The following is a 23,492-nucleotide window of genomic DNA, read 5'->3' as shown; positions in this document are numbered from 1 at the left end:
TGTAGCATTCTGTTGTATTTAAGAAAATAGTATGTAGTATGCAGTATACAGTATATACTGTACACTATTCCGTAAACTAATACATAAAAAAAGGCCTTTATCAATTATAGTACAGAAAATGCATTCAAAATACTATGCATACTGTGCTATGTATTTTCCATACTTCTAAAATGGCACGTGTAGTACGGTAGTGTGTTATTTGAGCCACGTCCGGAGTGTTGTGTCCGGCTGATCTGCGCAGGTCCTGAGTGCATGTTCTCTGGATCTGCCCCTCACTTCCTGTAGTTCTTTCCCACCTTCCCACCAAGCAGCCAACCAACCGGCCTCGTCTCACATTATCCGCGAGTTTAGACGCCAAAAGGCTGCCAGACGCGCTCGAGCTCGGTTGGAGGTAAGATGCATTTGGCGCGCCGCCGCTGTTACTTTGTATCTTTGATCCATTATGACGTGCTGTCTGTCCATTATGACGCAGGCGCGTCTGGAAATCAGTGCGAACGCCGCGTTTCTCTCTCTGTGCTGTGCTATGTTCAGCTTGTTGTGGACGGAATGAATCGGTAAATGTGGTGCGACTGTTTAGGGCACAACTTTTCAGTGTCGTCGGCACGTTCTGCTGTATTTCTTGCTGGTTTTGACGCGGAGCTCTGAGGTTGTGTGTTGTGTGACTGCAGCTGGATGTGTACTGGTGTGTGTGTGTGTGTGTGTGTGTGTGTGTGTGTGTGTGTTAGTGATGTGAATGGATGAGATGCTTGTGTTGAGTTGTATTGTTGAGGAGGGATGCGCTGCTCAGTATTGTTATGCAGGACTGTGTGTGTTTGTGTTTGTGTGTGTGTGTGTGTGTGTGTGTGTGTGTGTGTGTACTCTTCCCACCAGAGAAAACTGTTGCAGTGACCCCCATATACATGTAACCCAATATTAAGGTATTTATCATCATCATCATCATGAAGTTTGTTGTCAAAGAGTGAAAAACTTGTCAAAAACGTGCAGATCATATTGAGATTCAATGATAATTGTATTGTTTTATGCTCAGTTCTAAAATATGTAATTGTTGAATAGTTTCATATTTAATCATGTTTCACCAAAACTCATGAGTATATACTCAAAAGTATATTTTGAATTATCATTATATAAAATTAAATTAAGTATAAAAAAATTAAGATTTATCATTTTTATGACATTATACTGTTATATATAAACACTGTACACTGAACATATTTTACCCCAAGCTCAAAAGAAATAAATTAGAAACTATATTTTACTCTCTATGAAATTAAATTAAAATAGTTTTTAAAACTATTAAGATTTTGCATTTATATGAAACTATTTTCATGACAATTAAGTACATTTCACACCAAATTTATATTATTGTAAAGGGGGGGCGGGTATAAAATGTTATAAATCATTGTATCATTTATCAGACTCATTTTACTTTTAAAAATATATCAGCATAATCATGAGAATTTATCAATAGAATTTCTTATTCGATTCTATTCTATTGGGATGAAGTGTAATCTCTCTTGGGAAAAACTAGGAAATTTAACATTGTAATTTTCAGGCCTTTCTATATGGATTCTGTTATTTTAGTTAAGCTAATTTCTAAAATATTTAATCAGAAATGGCTGTTTATGAGTCCAAACTCATTGGGAGCTTTTGTTCCTCTTTTGTATGTCACTTTGAATAAAAGTGTCCGCCAAACACGTAAATGTAAATGCAACCTCTAAAATGAGTTGTTAAAACCCTTCAGCTCTAACTAGAAAAGCAATGGAAAGTATTGGTGATGCAGGAATGTTTTGGTGTACTGTGTCTCAGAGCTCTGCTGCAGCGCTGCAGGCCGGCGTCTCATCTGTCCTCTGATATGTTGCTGTTTGACTAGCTGCTGACCCAGATTGTAAATGTTTCACTGAAATGCCCTGGTCTCTCCTCTTGATGTTGAAGCGTCCACTCCGGCTGATATACTGTGTCTGGGAATGACTTCAGTTCAGCTCATCTCTGCTGCAATCCATGCACCTGGCTAACTGATTAATTCCCCTCATTGTTTGCTGTAATACTTCATCAGCCGTTCCAGGACATAGAAAAATGAGAATATGTGTCCAGGAGGGTCAACGCTGAAAGTTCAGCCATGTTTCCCAGGACTGTTCCACTCAAAACATGGAAATGTTTATCTCCCTGTACATGCTGTTATAGAGTTGGCCATTGACTGCCAGGCGCTTGCAATGAAATGGGAATTTAATTGAAGTTGACAGAATGATTTTTTCCCTCAAGCCTAAAAGCAGCCAAAACTAAAAGCAAGAGTGACAGAGTTTTTTTTTTTTGCAAAATACTTTAGCCTTTTTATATAGAAACCACTTTTCGGTCACAGTACAAGCCCAGTTAAGAATAAATCATGGACTGTAATGGTACAGAGCATTGATTTTTCTTTTCTTTTTAATATTGCGATTTGAGCGTTGAAAGTCAGTTTGAGTCTTACTTCTTAGATTTTTATAAGGCATTTTTGAGCAAACATGTTCAAGTCATAATAACCCCAAAAATAATGTGTTTTGTTTTATGACAAAAGGCCTGTTTTAGGACTTAAGGAAGTCATTACAATGTTGACATGACAATTTAACACATTTGAGACCCTGGAGCACAAAACATAAGTGTCAATTTTTTGAAATTGAGATTTATACGTCATCTGAATAAATAAGCTGAGTAAATAATCTTTCCATTGATGTATGGTTTGTTAGGAGGACAATATTTGCCTGAGATACAACTATTTGAAAATCTGGAATCTGAGGGAGCAAAACAATCTAAATATTGAGAAAATCATCTTTAAAGTTGTTCAAATGAAGTTCTTAGCAATGCATATTACTAATCAAAAATGAAGTTTTGACATATTTACAGTAGGAAATTTACAAAAAATCTTTATGCAAGATAATTTTTACTTGATATGCTAATGATTTTTGGCATAAAAGAGAAATGTATCATCTTGTCTCATACAATGTATTGTTGGCTATTGCTACAAATATATCCATGCTACTTTTGACTGCTTTTGTGCTCCAGGGTCACATTTATCCCGCATTTATATATATATATATATATATATATATATCATAATTTTTATTTATATTTATAAGCATAAATTGCAGTATTAAGATAAATATTGCAATCTTGTATATATAAATACATGCATTATAAATACCTCTATCTATCTATCTATCTATCTATCTATCTATCTATCTATCTATCTATCTATCTATCTATCTATCTATCTATCTATCTATCTATCTATCTATCTATCTATCTATCTATCTATCTAATCATGTTTGTGTGTGTGTGTACAAAAATGTGAAAATGTGTTTAACATGACAGTATAGCAATGAGAAAGCTCCTAATTGTGCTTCAAAAGGCTTCTTTGAAAAAGTTTTCTTGTTTTTTTTCTTTGTGAATTGTGAGCTGGACATGTTTTGGGTCAGATTCACACATGAGCTCCTCCACGAGAGGGTGCTGAGTCAGTGTAATGTACTGAGCTGAAGTCAGGTGTAAAGTTGGTCACCACTGAGTCTGACTGTGAAATCTTGCCAGACGGGCCGATTATATGAGCCTCAAACGTGTGTTTGCTTTTATTTGCTCTTTACCCTGGATGACAGTAAACACTGGCAACCAACACAAAGAAAATCTAATATCCAGATTCAGCCGTGGTGATTTGTCACTCGTGTCGCTTTTCGTTGGCCGGAGCCAAGCGCTGATTCTGGCGATGACTGGCTGGATTTCTCTTTCCGCTTGCACAGTATGTGTTCCAAAAGGAATAAAAATCAATAAGGAAAACAGATGTTGTCCTGTTAACTCCGGGCTTTCATGATAAGAGGCTGTAAAAGCGATCGGGGACAGAAATAAGTCCAAGCCTACACTCTTCTCTTCTGCTGCAGGGTTTGTTGGGCATTTCCTTAAAATGCTATAATTAAGAACCTACACAAACAGTCTAATTTAACACTTTGCAAGTGTCTCATTTTCACTTTTCCCCTCATACACTTTAAGTGATTATAGCAGAGCCAAGGACTTTGTCTCATCACGACTATTTTGAGACACTTCTGCAAGTGCACTTGAGCGCTGGTGGTAAGGACGGCCAGCTGATTTATAGCTTGGACCTGAACGTGTGTGAAATCGCATTAGTGTTGTGTTGTGTCATCAGATCCCCGCTTCTGGGTCACTTCGTGTCAAATGTTTTGTAGAGGAGGGTCACAATTATGATTGGAGCCAAATTCCAGGAGTCAGAAAATGACTTTAGAAAGATGGCATTATTGTTATTTTTACACAGAGCTTGGTAGCTCTAAATCTGTTGACTTTAGCAATCTTTGTTTCATTATATTTCAATAGTGCCAGTTTAAAAAAAAAAAAAAAATAACTTTTTGTCACCCCACCAAATGTTTGCATGCCTGTAACTCAAGATGCATTAAAGAAATCTTAATGTTCTTTTAGATTCTTGTTCTTAACAAACATTTCTTTTGGTATACCAATTTTTGATTCAGTTCCAGAGATATGGGGATCTTATGGCTCTATGAGTACATTTTACACTTTTTCAGTGGTCAGAAATCAAATGACAGTCCCTACGCATACAGCGGATAGTTGTTGTTTTAAAGAGGAATTTCTGAAGAACAATGGAGTTTCAACTTGAAATGTGTCTTGTTTCTCTGTGTAGAACATACCCGACTGATTGACAAAACCATGTATTTTCCAAAGTTTGCATGCATGTAACTCAAGAAGTTTTGAAGTTATCATAATACCTCTTTAGATGTTGCTTCCTGAGAAATTTTTCTTTTGGTATGTCCATTTTTAAGGTCCTGTATGATTCAGTTCCAGAGATATGGGGATCTCAGTGTGGCTCCATGAGTAAATGTGACACACTTTCAGTGGTGAAAAACCAAATGTGGGTCACTTTACATACAGCTGATACTTTTTTTCTTTTAAAGAGGAATGTCTGAAGAACAAATAATGTTCAAAAACAAATGCATCTTGTTTCCCTCCATCAAAACCATTGCATAGAACACACCTGTCTGAGTGACAAAAATATAATTTTTCCAAAGTTTGCATGCCTGCTACTCAAGATGCATTAAAGCTATCTTAATTTCTTTTTAGATTCTGATTCTTACAATCTTTTAATTTGAAATGTTCATTCTTAAAGCCCTATGTGGTTCAGTTCCAGAGATATTGGGATCTCAATTTGGCTCCAAGAGCGAATAGTTAAATTGTACACATTTTCTGTGGTCACTTTACATACATGTTTGAATAATGAATGACGGAATTGATTGAATCAGCCCCAAAATATGTCAGTTTGTTGCTGTAACTCTCTTCTGAGCTCATGGGTGAAATCAGGCCAGACACAGGTCACTGGAAGCAGGTTTGACCCCGGATGATGTCGCTTTGACCTTTGCTTGTAGTAGCGGCTCATAGCACTAGATTGAGTTACAAATGCAACCCAAACACTGACAATTAAATGGCCAAAGAACAAGTGGAAATGAGTCATTAGCCACAGTTTTCTTATGGAGACCACAAGCAAGGGTTCGATTTCACGGTTAGATATGATATCCCAATTTAATATACTTTAAAATATAATTTATTCCTGTGATCAAAGCTGTATTTTCAGCATCATTACTCCAGTCTTCAGTGTCACATGATCTTTAGAAATCTTTCTAATATGATGATTTATAATCAGTGTTGTGCTGCATAATATTTTTTGGGACGTGATGCTTTTTTCAGGATTCTTTGATAAATAAATTAATACTTTTATTCGGCAAGGATGTGTAAAATGGATAAAAAGTGATATTGAAGACCTATATTGTTAGAAAATATTTCTGTTTTGAATAAATGCTGTTCTTTTTAACTTTTCATTCATTAAAGAATAAAAAAAAAGTATCACAGGTTCCAAAAAAATATTAAGCAGCACAACAGTTTCAACACTGATAATAAAAATATCAAAATAGAAAACTTTGTAAAAATATTTAACAATATTACAGTTCTTACTGTGTTTTTGATCAGATAAATAAATTATATTTTACAGTATATTAAAATAAGACAAATATTAAAAATTGCAATAATATTTTACAGTATTACTGTTTTTTTCTGTATTTTTGATCAAATAACAGTCTTGATGAGCAGAAAAACTCCATGAAAAAAACAAAAAATCTTACTGATCTCAAACTTTTGAATGGCAGTGTACATGTATATAAATATATTAAATTTTAATATATATGTAATATAATAAAGTGACTTCTCTGTATGTATACTTTATATACGATTATAGCTTTTATTAATATTTTGATATTTTAAAACTATTAATAATTTTAAATAAATGAATAATTTTTTTCTTATACCAAATGAAACCTATATTAGGTCCTTAATAATTTTAAATAAAAAAAGTTTTTTTTCATTATTATTATTATTTTTACTATTTTCCATTTGAATTTTAACTGATCATTTATAGATAAATATCCATTTTAAAATATAAATATAAAATAAACATTTTATAAATTTTAATAGAAAATGAAGCCAAATTTAATACCATTAAAAATGTAAAATACATTTATAATTTTTTTCTTATAGAAAATGAAGCCTATTTTAGGACCATTACTAATTAAAAAATAACAAATAAATATAAATAAGTATAGGAAATGAAGCAATTCAGTCATTTTAAATGTATAAATAAATAAATGTATACATATATCAAATAAAGCTCTTATTAAAAAATTAAAAATTATTTTAGGACTATTTATTAATTATAAATAAATTCCTGTTTATAGTTTAGTTAACAACAGTATCGATGTTGTTTTGTAATTTTAGTGCTCCTTGTCATTTTCATTTAGTTTGTTTTTTATCTAACATTTAAATTTCATACATACATTTGACCAATTTAATGCATCCTTGCTGATTAATTTCTTTGAAAAAGCCCTCAAATGTTTGAATGGTAGATAATATAATATATATAATAAGCCCTAATCTCTACAGGTAGCCGATCAGCTCGATTGGGGTTTTAGGGTTTATCCAGCTCTGATTTCCTTCGACTCATCGTATCATCGTATGGATATATAACACACACTTTACGCTGGAGGTAATTAGAAGTGGAGAAATCGGCGTTCAGAAGTCCTCTGTGAAACATTACAGAGTGTCCTCTCGCTGTCTCCGTCCGTCAGTCGCACAGCTGTCACTGATAGAACGAGGGTGTTGAGCAGAAACAGGTGTTGTGTGTTAGTTCCACTTTTTTTTATTTCCCCCCCAAAATGTCACCGGGCTGGATTGAGTTGTCAGAGCGCATTATTGTGAAATAGGGCTGGAGGTTTTTGTTTGACTATTGCTACAAAACATGTTCTTTCCCTGAGGGAAGAAAAATGGGAAAAATGTCATCCAGGTGTACTGAGCTCAGAAATGAAAGCGGAGCGAGACAAAGGCTTTGAAAGACTCCTGCTTTTTGCTTGTTGAACTTTAGCTGGTTGGTTAGTGCTTCCCACATTACTGAAGTATAATTTGTTTCAAAACACTTGTTTTCATGTTGTTTTGGTATTATTTATGTTAATAAAGATGTTAAGATGCTAAACATGTTATTTAGTACTAAAATACTTTTTACAGCTTTTATTCATATTTTGAATTCGCTTTTATTCACTATTTGCTTTTTTCATTTTAATTTATAATTAAGAATTTTAAATAAGCATTTTCTTGTTAAATAAAAATGATTAAAAATATTTTAAAATATACATAAACATTTTTATTAAATAAAAATTGTAGAAATTATTAAATAAAAATATTAAATACTTTTTTCCTTAAAGAATTAAATCCTAATTTAGAAACATTAATTATTTTAAATAAATAAATAAATATAATATATTTTTTTAAATTATTATTATTGGTCCTAAAATAGGATTTATAATTAGGTAAAATAAGTTAAATAAAAATAAGTAAAATTTTATATTTTGTTTCATTTAGGTAAGCATTTATTTTATTTCAAGTAACATTTTTTGGTTTAAGTTTACTGTATTAACCCTTTTTCAATTACCAAAAATGTTTTAAATAGTTTTATTTTTAGTTAACAATAATAACCCTGTTCTAAAATAGACATTATAAATAAATATTCTGCTTTTGTTGATTATTATTTGATATATTCAAGGGCCTTTTGAAGGTGAGAATGTACCTGCAGCAAACTAAATTTAGCATGAGATGAAAATGCATCAGCATTATTTTGGAGCCGTTCTCCTGATTGAATTCAGCTCAGGATCTCTTCAGGACCTCTGATCTTTTGGAAAGAGAGCGACCGCTGTGACCTCCTGCCTCGAAACTCAGCTTCCTTGCACAACCTGTTCGCATTTATCATGTTTTCAGCTGATGCCTTGAAGACGGATGGCTCTACTCAAGGTCTCGCTGCAGCGTCCAAAAGTCTGCACCCTTAATTCAATGAGATAAATTGGAAAAATGTGCAAATGCAAGTCATATTTGCTAGCCAGCGTCGGGAGTGCTTTTCGTTTCCCCTCTAAATCTTGCCAGAGTTCGGTGCGCTGGGCTGCAGACGGGCTTGAAGAGATCATTAGCCTGACACTAAGCAGAGGAAAGATCTGGAAAGATGGACACGGACCAGAGCCCGGGTTTCTCAGTCTGTAATGAAGAAGTTCTGAAATGAGTTGTGCTTGCTGAGGCTTCAGAAATATACTCTTATATGCATGTATGCAAAGCCCGATCCATGCTGATGCATGTTAATAGCTTTATGAACTGTACTAGTTTAACTTTTAAACTTTCACATTTATCTTTATGCATTTAGCAGATGCTTCTATCCAAAGCAATTTATGGGGAAAAAAAATCAATTCCCCTAAAATATGCAAATTAATTGTCCTAAAATTATTGATTTAGTACATCTTAAAATAGGCTTCTTTTTCGATATAAAAATTATATTTATTTATTTATTTATTTATTTATTTTAAAGTATCATTGGTCCTAAAACAGGATTTATGTCATGTAAAAAAATATTATATTTAAGTATTAGCCGTCCTTAAATAGGCTTCATTTTATATAAGGCATTTTTAATCTATTTATTTAAAGATATTATTAATCCAAAAATAGGCTTCATGTTCTTATAAGAAAATATAATGGATAATTATTTATTTATTAATGTAAAACTAAGAACATTCCTAAAATAGGCTTTATTTTCAATAAGAAAATGTTAGTTTGTTTATTTATTTGTTTGTTTAAAAACATTATTGGCTCAAAAATAGGTGTGCCTAATATATATATATATATATATATATATATATATATATATATATATATATATATATATATATATATATAATATATATATATATATATATATATATTATATATATATATATAGTGCTGATATATAATCGTGATTAATCGCATCCAAAATAAAAGCTTTTGTTTACATAATATATGTATGTGTACTGTTTATTTATTATGTATATATAAATAAACACACATACAGTATATATTTTGTCTATATATTCATATAATTTATATATATATAATACATAAATATACAATTTTTCTGAAATATATACATGCATGTGTGTATTTATATATACATAATAAATAAGCACAGTACACATACATATATTATGTAAACAAAAACTTTTATTTTGTATGCGATTAATTACGATTTATCGTTTGACAGCAGTAATATATATATATATATATATATATATATATATATATATATATATATATATATATATATATGAATTATCTTAAAATAGGCTTAGTTTTTTTATATATATGCATTTCTTTTTTTTCTTGCAAAGCAACTCAAGAGTCAGTAAGAAACCACCTAGCAACGTGTCAACATGCACTTCTCAATACCCTAGCAACTGCATAGCAACACCGAAGCTGCGTGTAATCATCTAATTAAAGGCGATGTTAACAGAGGCTTGTTTTTTCTGTCAAAGTGAATCAGTTCAGTAGTTTCTGTGAAGGTCTCAAAGGTGATCTTTCTCTGCTTCTGTTGTTTATTTTAACTACAAAAATATCCATTAGGCAGTCTGGCTTTTGATTGTGGAAATAAGTAAAGGATTTCTGAAAGACGCAAGCAGTTGAGAGTGAACAGAGCCATCATGGAGCTTCACCTGTATGAGTGTTTTGTGTAAGGTTTCAGTTTTAGATGAATGCATTATTCCTGGGAAGTTAAGCAGTGTGGCTTGTTTCATTTCTGAAGCTCTGTGTTCTTGAGTGCTCCTTCATGACCTGATATTCTTTAGTTTTTCCAGACTTTATAGCACTCATTTCTTAGGCTAGAAATATACTTTATGGTAGTATATAAGGCAGACGTGAATGGCCGCTCAGAGCATTGCTAACACTTTTATCATTAGAGCTGAAAGAGAAAACACTAGAAGAAGAGAGTTCACACTGATGCTCACTTTAGCGCCTCTAGTGGCAGCACACACTTTAAAATGAAACCGTATTAAAGTACAAGAATTACTGACATGATAATGTAGGCATTAATACTTCACAGCTTACAGTTTATACTGCCTGTTTTATTTACAATTTTTAAAGAAAAATATCATTAAAATAGACTAAAATAGTCTTCAGGTTCTGTAGGAAACGTATTTATTTATTTATTGTTAATGGTCCTAAAACATGCTTTTTATAAGAAATATATTTCAATACGAAAAGTTTATTCATTTAAAGTTGTAATAGTTCTAAAATAGGCTTCATTTTCTATAGGTCTTTTTATTTTATTTTATTTTTTTTATTTTTTTTTTGTTATTCATAGTTCTAAAATAGGTTTTATTTTCTATAAGAAGTATTTATTTAGTTTAAATTATTAATGATCCTGAAATGGGCATCATTTTCTGTAAGACAAAAATTATTGGTTTTGTTTGCATATTTGTTTATTTTAATTATTAATGACCCTTAAATATGAAATGTTTATTAATTTAAAGTTTTAATGGTCCTAAAATAGGCTTCATTTTCTATAGGAATATTATTCTTCTTATTATTATTTTTTTATTTTGTTATTCATAGTTCTAAAATAGGTTTTATTTTCTATAAGAAGTATTTATTTAGTTTAAATTATTAATGACCCTTAAATAGGCTTATTGTCTATAAGAAATGTTTATTAATTTAACAATTTAATGTTTGTAATATAGGCTTCATTTTCTGCAGGCTTTTACTTTACTTTACTTGCCCTAATATAGGTTTTATTTTCTATAAGAAAAAAAGTTGTATTTACAATGTGTGCATTTACTTACTTTCAAATGTCTTTCTGTCAAATGCAACCCATACCTACAGTGGCCTAAATATTCCATCTCACATATTCCAAATGCATGAAATGGTGACAGTGCCTGTTTATTTTCCCCAAGGATGCAACACAACATTTCCTTGAGTGTCTTCAAAGGCTTCAAAAGCCGCCTTTGACTCCAGCGAGCTTTTTTGCGTTCAGCGAACACTCTGTGCTCATGTTTGGCAGCAGAGACGGGCCTGAGCTCACTTTCTCTTGACACTTGTTGATCGTCCCGTGATACTGGAGCGAATGCTGAATCACTCTTCTGCTCTTCGGCTTCATGAAATTTAAACCAGATTGAACGATTAGAGTGCAAAGATCAGGATCAATCCAAGTGTGGGATGTGGGAAAGAAAAACATCTTTTGTTGCATTCACAAAATACATTTCCCTGCACTGTAAGTGAAACCGTATATGAGTCTGTTTTAATGCAGAGCTACTTCTGTGATATCAATCTGACACGGCGGTTATAGCTTTTAGATGAGTGATACACAGTCAGGTCTTTGTTAGTTAAAGATGACCCAAATATGAACATTTGCTGAAAATGTGCTCACCCTCAGGCTGAAAACCTCTGTGTATTCAGACACTGCTCCACTGATCATGTACTAGTTACTCCACTGCACACCTCAGATCACTTCCTCCTCACTCTTAACCTCAACATGGTTCCTGGCACATCACTTAGCCCTCCACATGTCATCTTTCGACGTAACCTACGCTCACTCTCACCCTCCCGGCTATCTGCAATGGTTTCATCTTCGCTTCCTTCCCCTAAACTGTTAGCATCTCTTGATAAGCCCCTTGGTTATCTGATGTTCTACGCGAACATCGTTCTAAGCTTAGAGCTGCTGAAAGGGTGTGGCGCAAATCCAAAAATACTATACTGACCTTAATGTGTATCAGGCACTCCTCTCTTCCTTTTCTGCTAATGTCTCCACTGCTAAAAGGACATACTACCATAACAAAATTAACAATTCGTCTAACTCTCGCATGCTTTTTAAAACATTTTCCTCGCTCCTTTGTCCTCCCCCTCCTGCTTCATCTCTAATAGCTGACGACTTTGCCACGTTTTTCATTAATAAAATTACAAACATCAGTGCACAATTTTCCAAACCACAATCCATCAAGCACATCTCACCAGCAAACATACACTCATTCACATCCTTCTCTTCACTCTCTGAGGCAGAAGTCTCCAAACTCATCCTTTCTAATCATCCTACTACTACTTGTCCGCTTGATCCTATTCATCTAATCTCCTTCAAGCCATTTCTCCTGCAGTTGTACCTGCACTCACTCACATCATAAACACATCCCTTCATACAGGTGTTTTCCCCTCATCATTTAGACAGGCTCGTATAACTCCACTCAATAAAAAACCCTCAACCAAGTCTCTGCCTTTCACACAAATAAAGACCAGTTTCCCTTCTTCCTTTCATTGCAGAAACACTTGGATGAGCTGTGTTCAACCAAGTCTCTGCCTTTCTCACACAGAACAACCTCCTTGACAGCAGCCAATCTGGCTTCAGAAGTGGACATTCAACTGAGACTGCCTTGCTGTCAGTTGTTGAAGCCCTAAGACTGGCAAGAGCGGAATCCAAATCTTCAGTACTTATCTTGCTTGATCTATCTGCTGCTTTTGACACGGTTACCACCAGATCCTCATGTCAACCCTACTGACAAAGGGCATCTTAGGAACCGCACTCCAGTGGTTTGAGTCTTACCTATCAGATAGGTCCTTCAAAGTATCTTGGAGAGGTGAGGTGTCCAAGTCGGAAACATCTAACTACTGGGGTGCCTCAGGGCTCAGTTCTTGGACCACTTCTCTTCTCTGTCTACATGGCATCATTAGGTTCTGTCATTCAGAAACATGGCTTTTCATACCATTGCTATGCTGATGACACTCAACTCTACCTCTCATTCCATCCTAATGATCCATCGGTAGCTCCTCGCATCTCAGCTTGTCTAACAGACATTTCTTGCTGGATGAAGGACCATCACCTTCAACTCAACCTTGCCGAGACAGAACTGCTTGTGGTTCCAGCAAACCCATCGTTTCATCACAATTTCACCATCCATCAACCATAACTTCTTCAAAAACAGCCAGAAACCTTGGAGTTATGATTGATGATTAGCTAACTTTCTCAGACCACATTGCTAAATCTGTCCAGTCCTGCAGATTTGCTTTATTCAACATTAAGAAGATCAGACCCTTTCTTTCGAAACATGCTGCACAACTCCTTGTTCAAGCTCTTGTTCTGTCCAGACTGGACTATTGCAACGCTCTCTTGGCAGGTCTTCCAGCCAGTTCTGTCAAACCTTTACAATGAATCCAGAACGCGGCAGCAAGATTAATTTTTAATGAGCCGAAAAGAATAAACGTCACACCTCTGTTTATCAGTTTGCACTGGCTACCAATAGCTGCTCGTATAAAATTCAAGGCATTGATGTTTGCTTACAAAACCACCACTGGCTCTGCACCCCTTTACCTAAATTCATTACTTCAGACTTATGTGCCCTCTAGAAGCTTGCGTTTTGCAAGTGAACATCGCTTGATTGTGCCATCCCAAAGAAGCACAAATCACTTTTACGGACTTTTAAATTAAATGTTCCCTCCTGGTGGAATGACCTGCCCAACTCAATCCCAGCAGATGAGTCCTTAGCCATCTTCAAGAATCAGCTAAAAACACATCTCTTCCAGCTTTATTTGACCCTCTAACTTTAGCACTCACTATTCTAATTCTATTCTTAAAAAAAAAACTACCTTTCTAATCTTTTTGTATTCTATCTATTTTCTTTTCATTAGTATACAATTATAAAAAAGACCTCTAACACTAGCTTGCTCTATTCTTTTCTATTCTATTCTGTTTTCTTTTTATTTATTATATTATTTAAAAGCCCTTGCTATGTGTACTGTGTTTAAGCTAACTGAGACTTGTTATAGCACTTATATATCATTGCTCTTTTGTTGTTTTTGATTGCTTCCATTGTCCTCATTTGTAAGTTGCTTTGGATAAAAGCGTCTGCTAAATGACTAAATGTAAATGTGTATTTTTGTTTTGTCAACCTCATTTTGACTTTGAGCTTCACCTTGAATTCTAGAAAGAAATTCAGCTTTGTTTTCAAAAATTTTTTGAAGCTCCAAACCACTTCCTCTTTCACTTCCACTAAAAATCCAATTAGCCGAGTGAAGGGAGTTTATGAAGTGAATCTGCTCCGATGTGAAAATCCAGGTGTTCCTCGTCCACCCCCCCTCCCTTTTATTAATATAGTCATCTGTAGTTTCCAGCTGTACAGTGTTCTCCATGTGATGGATGACCTTTGCAGAAACATAAAAATATTTTCTCAAAATATAAGTGTTTATGGTCTTTGAGTAGCATCTGTCTCATGTTTTTTTTCAGTCCATGTCTTTGTTTCGTCTAAAATACTTCATGCTTATAATGACTTGATGAACTTTTATATCATGGCTTCAGTCACAGGTTTATTCAAGCGTGAATGTAGTAAAACTTTCAGTGCTGAATCTGTGTAGAAACCACATAGCAACATGTTAAACACCTTAGCAACCACATAATAACGCTGTGGCAACGACTCGGAACACTCTAGCATTGTGATAGTGACCTTTGAATAAATAACATTTACTTATTTATATATTATGTTTGTTTGTTTTAAATTATTAATGATATACTAAACTAGGCTTCATTTTGTACAAAAAAAATTTATTAATTTATTTCAAATCATTAATGGTTCTAAAATAGTCTTAATTTTCTGTGAGATAATTAGTTAATTAATTAATTTTATTTAATAAAATGATTGTTCCTAAAATAGGATATTTATTTATTTATTGGAATAAGTAATGGTCCAAAAATAGGCTATATTTTCTGTAGGAAAAAATATTTAAAGTATTTTGCTCTTAAAATAGGCTATATTATTTGTAAGAGAATTTATTTATTTATTTATTATATAAATTTATTTATTTAAATTACTATGATTCTAAAACAGGCTTTGTTTTGTAGAAATTGATTGATTGATTGATTGATTCATTCATTTATTTAATTAATAAAAATGATTAATGGTCCTACAATAGGCTGCATTTCTATAAAAAAAAATTATTTATTTATTTAAAATTATGGTCCTAATATATATATATATATATATATATATATATATATATATATATATATATTATATATATATATATATATATATATATATATATATATATATATATTAGATATTATATAGATATTATATATATATATATAAATTAGGACAACAAATAATATAATAACTAATATAATGTATTTTCTTATACTTTCCCTCTCTTTTCCTTTGTTGCCTGGACAACAAAATAGTAATGTGGTTCTGAGCTGACGAGGTGTGTGTGTGTGTGTTTCTCAGAGCTCTGTGTCAGTGGAATGTCTCTGTTTACTAGGCAAACGTTCCTGTCAATCCAGAGAGACGGAAACTCTAACAAATCAGACAAAAACAAATGGCCCTTTGCTGAAGGCACGGCTGGGCTCAATAATAATAAGCTGCACTGAGAAAAACATAATTATTGTACTGTTTTTTCCTCGTGTGAGAGAGTTGAGACACTCATTTAAACTGCAGCAGCAAAAAAAGCTGTCAGTCCGTGATTCATTTTGTGAATCAGTTCAAACGGTCAAACTCTGAATCTTTGATTCGTTTGAATTATGACAAAAATATTTATAGAGTTTATAGAGTCAGTTTTTCATATATTAAAATGTTTTAGTAGATGTATATGTAGATTAATATTGCTATTTTGTTATATTGGATCATATAAGTTAAAATGATTAGATATCATCCTTTTTTTTTCTTGGAAAACATGTCTTGGTAATTTCATGTACTGTATTTAAATTTTTGCATTAAACATTTTGAAAATATACTTGGCAATAAATAGTTTAATCTATTTCAGAACATAAGTGTATATGTGTATATATATATATATATATATATATATATATATATATATATATATATATATATATATTATATATATATATATATATATATATATGTATATATGTATATGTGTGTATGGTATATATATATATATATATATAGTGTGTGTGTGTATATATATAATATGTATGTGTGTGTGTGTGTGTGTGTGTGTGTGTGTGTGTGTATATATATATATATATAATATATATATATATATATAGTCAAAGGCTGAAAAATATTAATATATACTAATAATATAGTAGTAAATAATATAATAGTAAATGAATACTTTTATTCAGCAAGGATACAGTAAATTGATCAAAAGTGGCAGCAAAGACATTTATAATGTTACAAAAGATATCGATTTCAAATAAATACTCTTCTTTTAAACCTTCTGTTCATCTGTGAATCCTGAAAAATAAACTATATCACAATTTTCACAAAATATTGTGCAGAAAAAAATCATAAATGTTTCTTCAAATCATCATATTATAATTGAGCAACAAACCAACATACAAAAATGATTTCTGAAGAATCATGTGACACTGAAGACTAGAGTAATGATGCTGAAAATACAGCTTTGATCACAGAAACAAATTACAGTTTAATATAGATTCACAATGAAACAGGTGATTTAAATAGTAATAATATTTTACAATTTTGCTGTTTTTAACTGTATTTCTGATCAAAGAAGTGCAGCGCTGGTGAGCAGAAGAGATTTCTTTTAAAAACAAAAAAGAAAATCTTTTGACCAATAGTATCTAAAATGTTTATCTAAAAGGTATATTGTTCTGCCCTACTGCTTTGACACCTACTGTATATATTTTGTAATATATTAACAGTATTAGTCTATAGTCAAAACAGCAATAGATATTTGATTTTCATGAGTTTTCTTCCTCTGTAAAAATGTGTCTCCTCTACAAACGTCTGCTGACGATCAGCGCGTCAGAATTCATTGCAGTAATTGGCCGGCTATGCGCTGTGACTCCGGGGGATGCGAGTTTGAAATATTTTCTTAGCGGGATATATATTATTTAGACTGCCAGATCTTATTTAACGTCAAAAGAAACAAGTTAAATGCTTTATCTGCTTTTGTTCATCGAGGCAGTTAAGCTTGTTAGCTGAGATCCTCTTCTCAGCAGATTTGACAGCTGGTGTTTAATATCTATGACCGAAAACATTAGAAATGTGGCCTTAACTCTTATTTTTAATGCCATATGTGTTTTTTTTCTTGTGAAATGCTAATGATGTGACTTGGCTTTATAATGTGGACCACATGCTTCATGCCGTAAACATCTGCAATTGAATCTTGGATGCAGTTGTAAAGAAGGATGTAGGTACCTATGTAGGAAAAAATACATTAATGTAGTCTTGTTGTTTAGACTGGATGACACAATTTGACACATGGGTGCAGTTTGTGTTAGTCAGGCGTCACTATGTTTGTGCTACTTGTTGAGTATGTATTGCATTACTAGAGGAATATTTCATCTAAAAATGAAAATTTGATGAAAATTTCCTCACCCTTAGCTTTTCCAAGATGTAGATGAGTTTGTTTCTTCATCAGATTTGGAGAAATGTAGCATCCCATCAGTGTCTCAGCAATGGATACTCTGCAGTGAATGGGTGCCGTCAGAATGAGAGTCCAAACAGCTGATAAAAACATCACAATAATCCACAGCACTCCAGTCCATCAGTTAACATCTGGAGAAGACAAAAGCGTTGTGTTTGTAAGAAACAAATCCATTATTAACAGGTTTTTAACGTCAAACTGTCGCTTCTGGTCAAAATATGAGTCTGTAATCCATAATAACACTTAAGTTCCTCCAGTGAAAAAGCCCATCTCCTGTTGTCTCTCACATCAAAATCCACACACATATTTGTTTTAAGCTGTTTCGGCTTGTAAACGGTGCTTGATCTGTGCAGATCTCTCTCGTGATTCAGACCAGAACACTTTTTCACTGGAGGAAGTGTTCTTATGGATTATGGACTCGTATTTGAAGTAAAAACATCTTAATTTGTCTCAGCTTTTGTCTTCTCCAGATGTTAACTGATGGACTGGAGTGCTGTGGATTACTTGTGGATTATTGTGATGTTTTTATCAGCTGTTTGGACTCTCATTCTGATGGCACCCATTCACTGCAGAGCATCCATTGCTGAGACACTGATGCATTGTATCTGTTCTGATGAAGATTTTCATTTTTGACTGAACTATTCCTTTAAACATCAAACTTGCAACAATTTTTCGGCTTCATATTCCCCTCTTGAACATATTTGTCTATAAACTTCTAAATCATTCTGTTTTTATTTATAATGCATGTGGAGAAACTTCTCAGATTCACACGGTTGTGTGTTTATCATTTGGTTTGTGGGGATTGTCATGTCACTGTGATTTTGAGGAGACTTTTAAGTTCCTGTAATCTTCACTTTGACCCTTTGAAGCCTAATTAACAGCTCGGGCGTGGGCAGAGGGGCCCCGACCCTGGTTCTCTGGGGCCGCGTGGCCCATGCGGGAGCTGCCATTATGCTCCAAGGGTCTTGAAGTGGAATTTGATAACCCCGGGAGGTGTGACACTTTCTTCCTCCCTTTTTCTCCCAATTAAACTCATTTTTGGTCCCCACAAGAGACCTGTGTTAATTAAGACTTTATCTGCACAGTTGTTTTTTCAGAAAAGTGGTGTTAACTGAAATTTGCCACTGTGAATTATAGCCAGTAAAGAACTCTAGTTCTAAACAAATGCTTAAAAAAATATAAAAGTAAAAAACAAATACAACTAAAATAAAAAAATAAAACCTAATAATAATAAAAATAAAACAAATTGATAAAAGTGACAGTAAAGACATTTATAATGCTAAACAACATTTCTATTTCAAATAGTTAAAGGCTATTGTTTTGAACTTTCTATTCATCAAAGAATCCATCTCCACTAAATATTGGGCAGCACAGCTGTTTTCAATATTGATAATAATCAGAAATGTTTCTTGAGCAGCAGATCAGAATGATTTCTGTAGGATCATGTGACACTGAAGTAGTAATGATGGTGAAAATTCAGCATTTTAACACAGGAATAAATCACATTTTAAATTGTATTCCAACAGAAAACAGCTATTGTAAATTATAAAAATATTTCCCTATTTTACTGTATTTTTGATCAAATAAATGCAGTCTTTGTGCGCATAAAAGACTCAAAAGCATTAGAATAACTCCACTGCTCATACTTGGGGTCAGTAATTCTAATGAACCGCTGACCAGAAGTGATTCAGAAGAATTAAATTCTACACACAATATAAATACAACCCCTTCCATACAAAATTTTGTAGTAAGGTATTATTAAAAAAAAAATAATACTGTAAAAAGGGCTGATTAAAACCAACATTTTAAGATTTGTTTTTCTTGCTTGGCCTTTTTGAATCGAGAAAATGTCCAGGTCCGGTTTTATTCTGAAAAAACTAAAACAAATTCGCAGTAAGAAATTAGAAAATTAACCCTATTTGACCAGAATGCAGAAACATTTCAGTTTATTTATTATTTTAGTAATAATGTGAAGATATTTTATTTAAATTGCACATTACTTCTACATCCTGGTAGATTTTGTTTCATTTTTATTTATATTTGTTTTTTAGAATTAGTTTTGATCCCGGACGAGCCCCCGATTTATTACATATTGCTGATTTAAAAAAAAAAGGGAAAAAAAAGAAATCCTACAGTAATGAGAATCTAATAAAACCACCATTGATAATAACAATTAAAAAATATTTTTAAACATCATTAAAATAATGTCAAGTCACCTTATTTTACGTGCAGATTATTTCAAAACAGATTCATATTAATTTACACGAGTATGAAAAATATTGCAAAGTATAATTTCAGTTGTAATGCAGCTCTAAAAAGACAACAAATGTCACAGTGCTCTTAAAAACTAGGCTTATTTTCTTTGTTCATAAAATTATTCCTTTTGATTTTAGAGTAAATAACCTGGACATCTTTTGAACATGAACTCCTCGTGTTGCTGTCATTGTCTCAGTCTTTCTGACTCACGGGTCTGTTTCATTAAAGGTGAGGCTTTCAGCTGCAGAACTTCATTTAATTGGACACATGCACGCGCCGAAGATGAGATGAGTTTTGCTGCGAGGCGAGTGAACAGCTGTGTTGACGGTGCAGTCGTAGGGAGTTGATTACAAACAGCGACGTTCAGGCGTGCCTGCGTTTCTCCACCAGGACGTCCTTTGATCATCTGCCGTTGTGAAACTTCACGATTGCCCTGGCGTCAGAAAAAACTCCTGATTACTGTCTTAATGACAGGGTTTAGGTGCGGTACTGATCCCATGATGCTCGGCTTTCAGACTGTTTGTTGTTTATGCCAGTATTAATAACTCGAGTGGCTTAAAGTTTGCAGCTAGTATAAATGATTTAGTTGAGATGTGTTGTGTGAGTCTTTCAATCCAAGAAACCATTATTTTTGTCAAATAGCTTATTTTTCCACTCTAGTTTTTACTACATGAACAGGAGGAAGAATGATAATTATTTTAAACTATATGCACTAATACACTAAATATATACACTACTGTTCCAAAGTTTAGGGTTGGTAAGATTTAAAAAAAAAAAAAAAAGTCTCTTTCTGCTCACCAAGGCTGCATTTAGTTGAACAAAAATACAGTAAAAATTGTGAAATATTACAATTCCAATAGCTGTTTTCTATATGAATATATTGTAAAATGTAATTAATTGCTGTGATCAAAACTACATTTTCAGCATCATTACTCCAGTCTTCAGTGTCACATGATTCTTCAGAAATTTCTGCTCAATAAACATTTTTGATTATTATCAATGTTGAAAGCTATGGAAGCCAAGGAATAAAAATTTTTAAAAAGGTACTTGTGATTCTGAATCCTGAGAAAAAAAACTTTTTTCCTCTGAAAACATTAATGTCTTTATTAATTTATTTATTTTTCCCAATAAACATTATTCATTTATCATTTTCAATGTTGAAAACAAAGTCAGAGAAAAACGTCGAGATATAACCTCAGAATTCTGACTTTTCCCATTAAAATTTTTTTTATTTTATTTTATTTTATTTTACTCTGTAAACATAATCCATTGATCATTTTCAATGTTGAAAACAGCTGGAAAGTTCGTAAATCATATAGAATGCATTTATTTGAATAACTCTTTTATAACTCTTTTATAACCTTATAAATGTCTTTACCGTTGCTTTTGATCAATTTCATCATGCGTCAGCATGTGCTGAATAAAAGTGCTAATTAATTTTGAAAAAACTTTTGAACAGTAGTGCATATTATTATGAAAACATGAATGCAACTTGGAGACTCTGAGTGTTTTTTTTGTCAGTGAAGGCCATTCTGTTTCATTTCTATCCAGCGAATCCCTCGCAGTCTTGATAGATGTGGCGGTGGGGGCGTTTCAAAGAGTTTCTTACTGAAAGCAGTCAAAGCTTTCCACTAATTGAAATAGTGTAAGTGATGGTTGAAGATGCCGAGATCTCCGGTTGGGTCTCAGGAAGGAGATCGGAGGCCTCTGACCTCTCGCTACAAAGAGGCTCTTCTCATCCTTACATCCTAAGCTGGGAAGAGCAAATATTTAGCAGCCTCACAACAATGACAGACTGGAAAAATGGATCGCTAAGTGTGTTTCATTCTTCAAGACCTCTAAGCTCTTCAGAATGGGCTGAAAAAATACAAAAAACAAGTGCTAAGAGTAATTATCGAGGTTTCCTCTGTGCTGGATTTGCTCTAATAGCCGATGGCATTATGGCACTGGATTTTGTTCTTTAGTACAAAAGTGTGTTCGGGTTCCTCCTATAAATCTTTGAGGTGGATATTCGCTCAGTGCTGTTTGGAAAACTACTTAAAGGCCATTATGCCACAATATATTCACTGTTCCCCCCCTCTGTCTCAGACGTTAACACTGACTTGATTGTCTGACACGCTGTTACCATTTTTATGGTCTCTCTTCACGTCGTCCACCACTCTTATGCCACATTAATTGCCCATTCTATACAAATATACAATTGTGCATCAAAATAATAGTCGTTTTAGAGCAACAGGAAGTCTTAAGAATGAGCAGAGCAAGTGATTTGTAGAAACTTGTAAATCTTACTTAACAGGTGCAACAGGATGGTTTGTGATGAACCAAATGTTTGTTTGATATTACAGTAGTCAAGCTCTGGATATAATTACTTTTCTTTTTTTTTTGGTACACATAACTGTTGTGTATATAAAAGACTCCTCTGCTCACCGAGGCTGGATCTATTTGATCAAAAATACAGTAAACATTGTGAAATATTTTTACAATTTAAAATAACTGTTCTCTATTGTAATAAATTGTAAAATGTAATTGATTGCTGTGATGGAAAGCTGATTTTTCAGCATCATTACTTCAGTCTTCAGTGTCACATGATCTTCAGAAATCATTCTGATATGCTGATTTACTGCTCAAGAAACATTTCTGATTATTATCAATGTTGGAAACAGCTATGCTGCACAATATTTTTGTGGAAACTGATACATTTTATTTTTCAGGATACTTTAGAAGTTCAAAAGAACAGCATTTATTTTAAATAGAAATCATTTGAAACATGATAAATGTCTTTATTGTCACACTTTTGTCAAAATTGTCAAATTAATGCATCCTTGATTAATAAAAGGTCTTACTGACCTTTTTGGTTTTATTAAATGAGCTTGTAGCAATGCATTTCACAAATAAACCTGAACCTGAAACTAAAACCATAAAACAAAAAAAAGTCACTTGAAATAAATAAACTGAAACAAAATATAAAAAAAGGCAACATTTTTAATTTCTGTTTAGTTAAAATCGAAATACTAAAATAACTAAAACTAAATCAATTAAAACTTTAAAATAAATAACATAGGCATATTAAAAAAAAAAACTAACAAAAATGGCAAAGAAAATATTTCTAAAATTTTAAATAAAATTAAAGTGAGAGCAAAAAATGAAATCTAGTTCAAAATCTTTGATAGTATCTCAGTGATACTAAAGTACCGCTGGTTGCAGCACATTTATAAGATGCCTTAAAATACTGTTTCTGGAGGCTTTTGGAACAGAGCTGCAGTCAGTGTCCTAAGAGTTTTCACACATTTTTATGACACCACACTGAGAATACAGAGCGTTTGCTCGATGATATAAGTCTAGCTGCTGACTTCTGGAAAATGAGTTTGTGCAGGGCGTTGTGGAAGTGCTCTGTATTTTTTCCCATTTCTCGTCGCTCCAGCTTTTTTCTTCACTCGGTCCTGGGAAATTCACAGTGTAACGTC

General features: G+C 33.0%; 1 protein-coding gene across 1 annotated transcript in view; it reads left to right on the top strand.

Annotated features, from left to right (window-relative positions):
• The first annotated feature begins 142 nt into the window (after window positions 1–142).
• Window positions 143–23,492, top strand: part of disp1 (dispatched homolog 1 (Drosophila)) — a 57,815-nt gene continuing 34,465 nt past the window's right edge. The window contains exon 1 of the mRNA XM_042747159.1: window positions 143–391. The gene's annotated coding sequence lies outside the window, so the exon portion shown is untranslated. The remainder of the gene's footprint in view (window positions 392–23,492) is intronic.

Source organism: Cyprinus carpio, chromosome B20, assembly GCF_018340385.1.
Source record: "Cyprinus carpio isolate SPL01 chromosome B20, ASM1834038v1, whole genome shotgun sequence".
Taxonomy (NCBI): Eukaryota; Metazoa; Chordata; class Actinopteri; order Cypriniformes; family Cyprinidae; genus Cyprinus; species Cyprinus carpio.
This window is presented reverse-complemented; position numbering and strand designations above follow the sequence as displayed.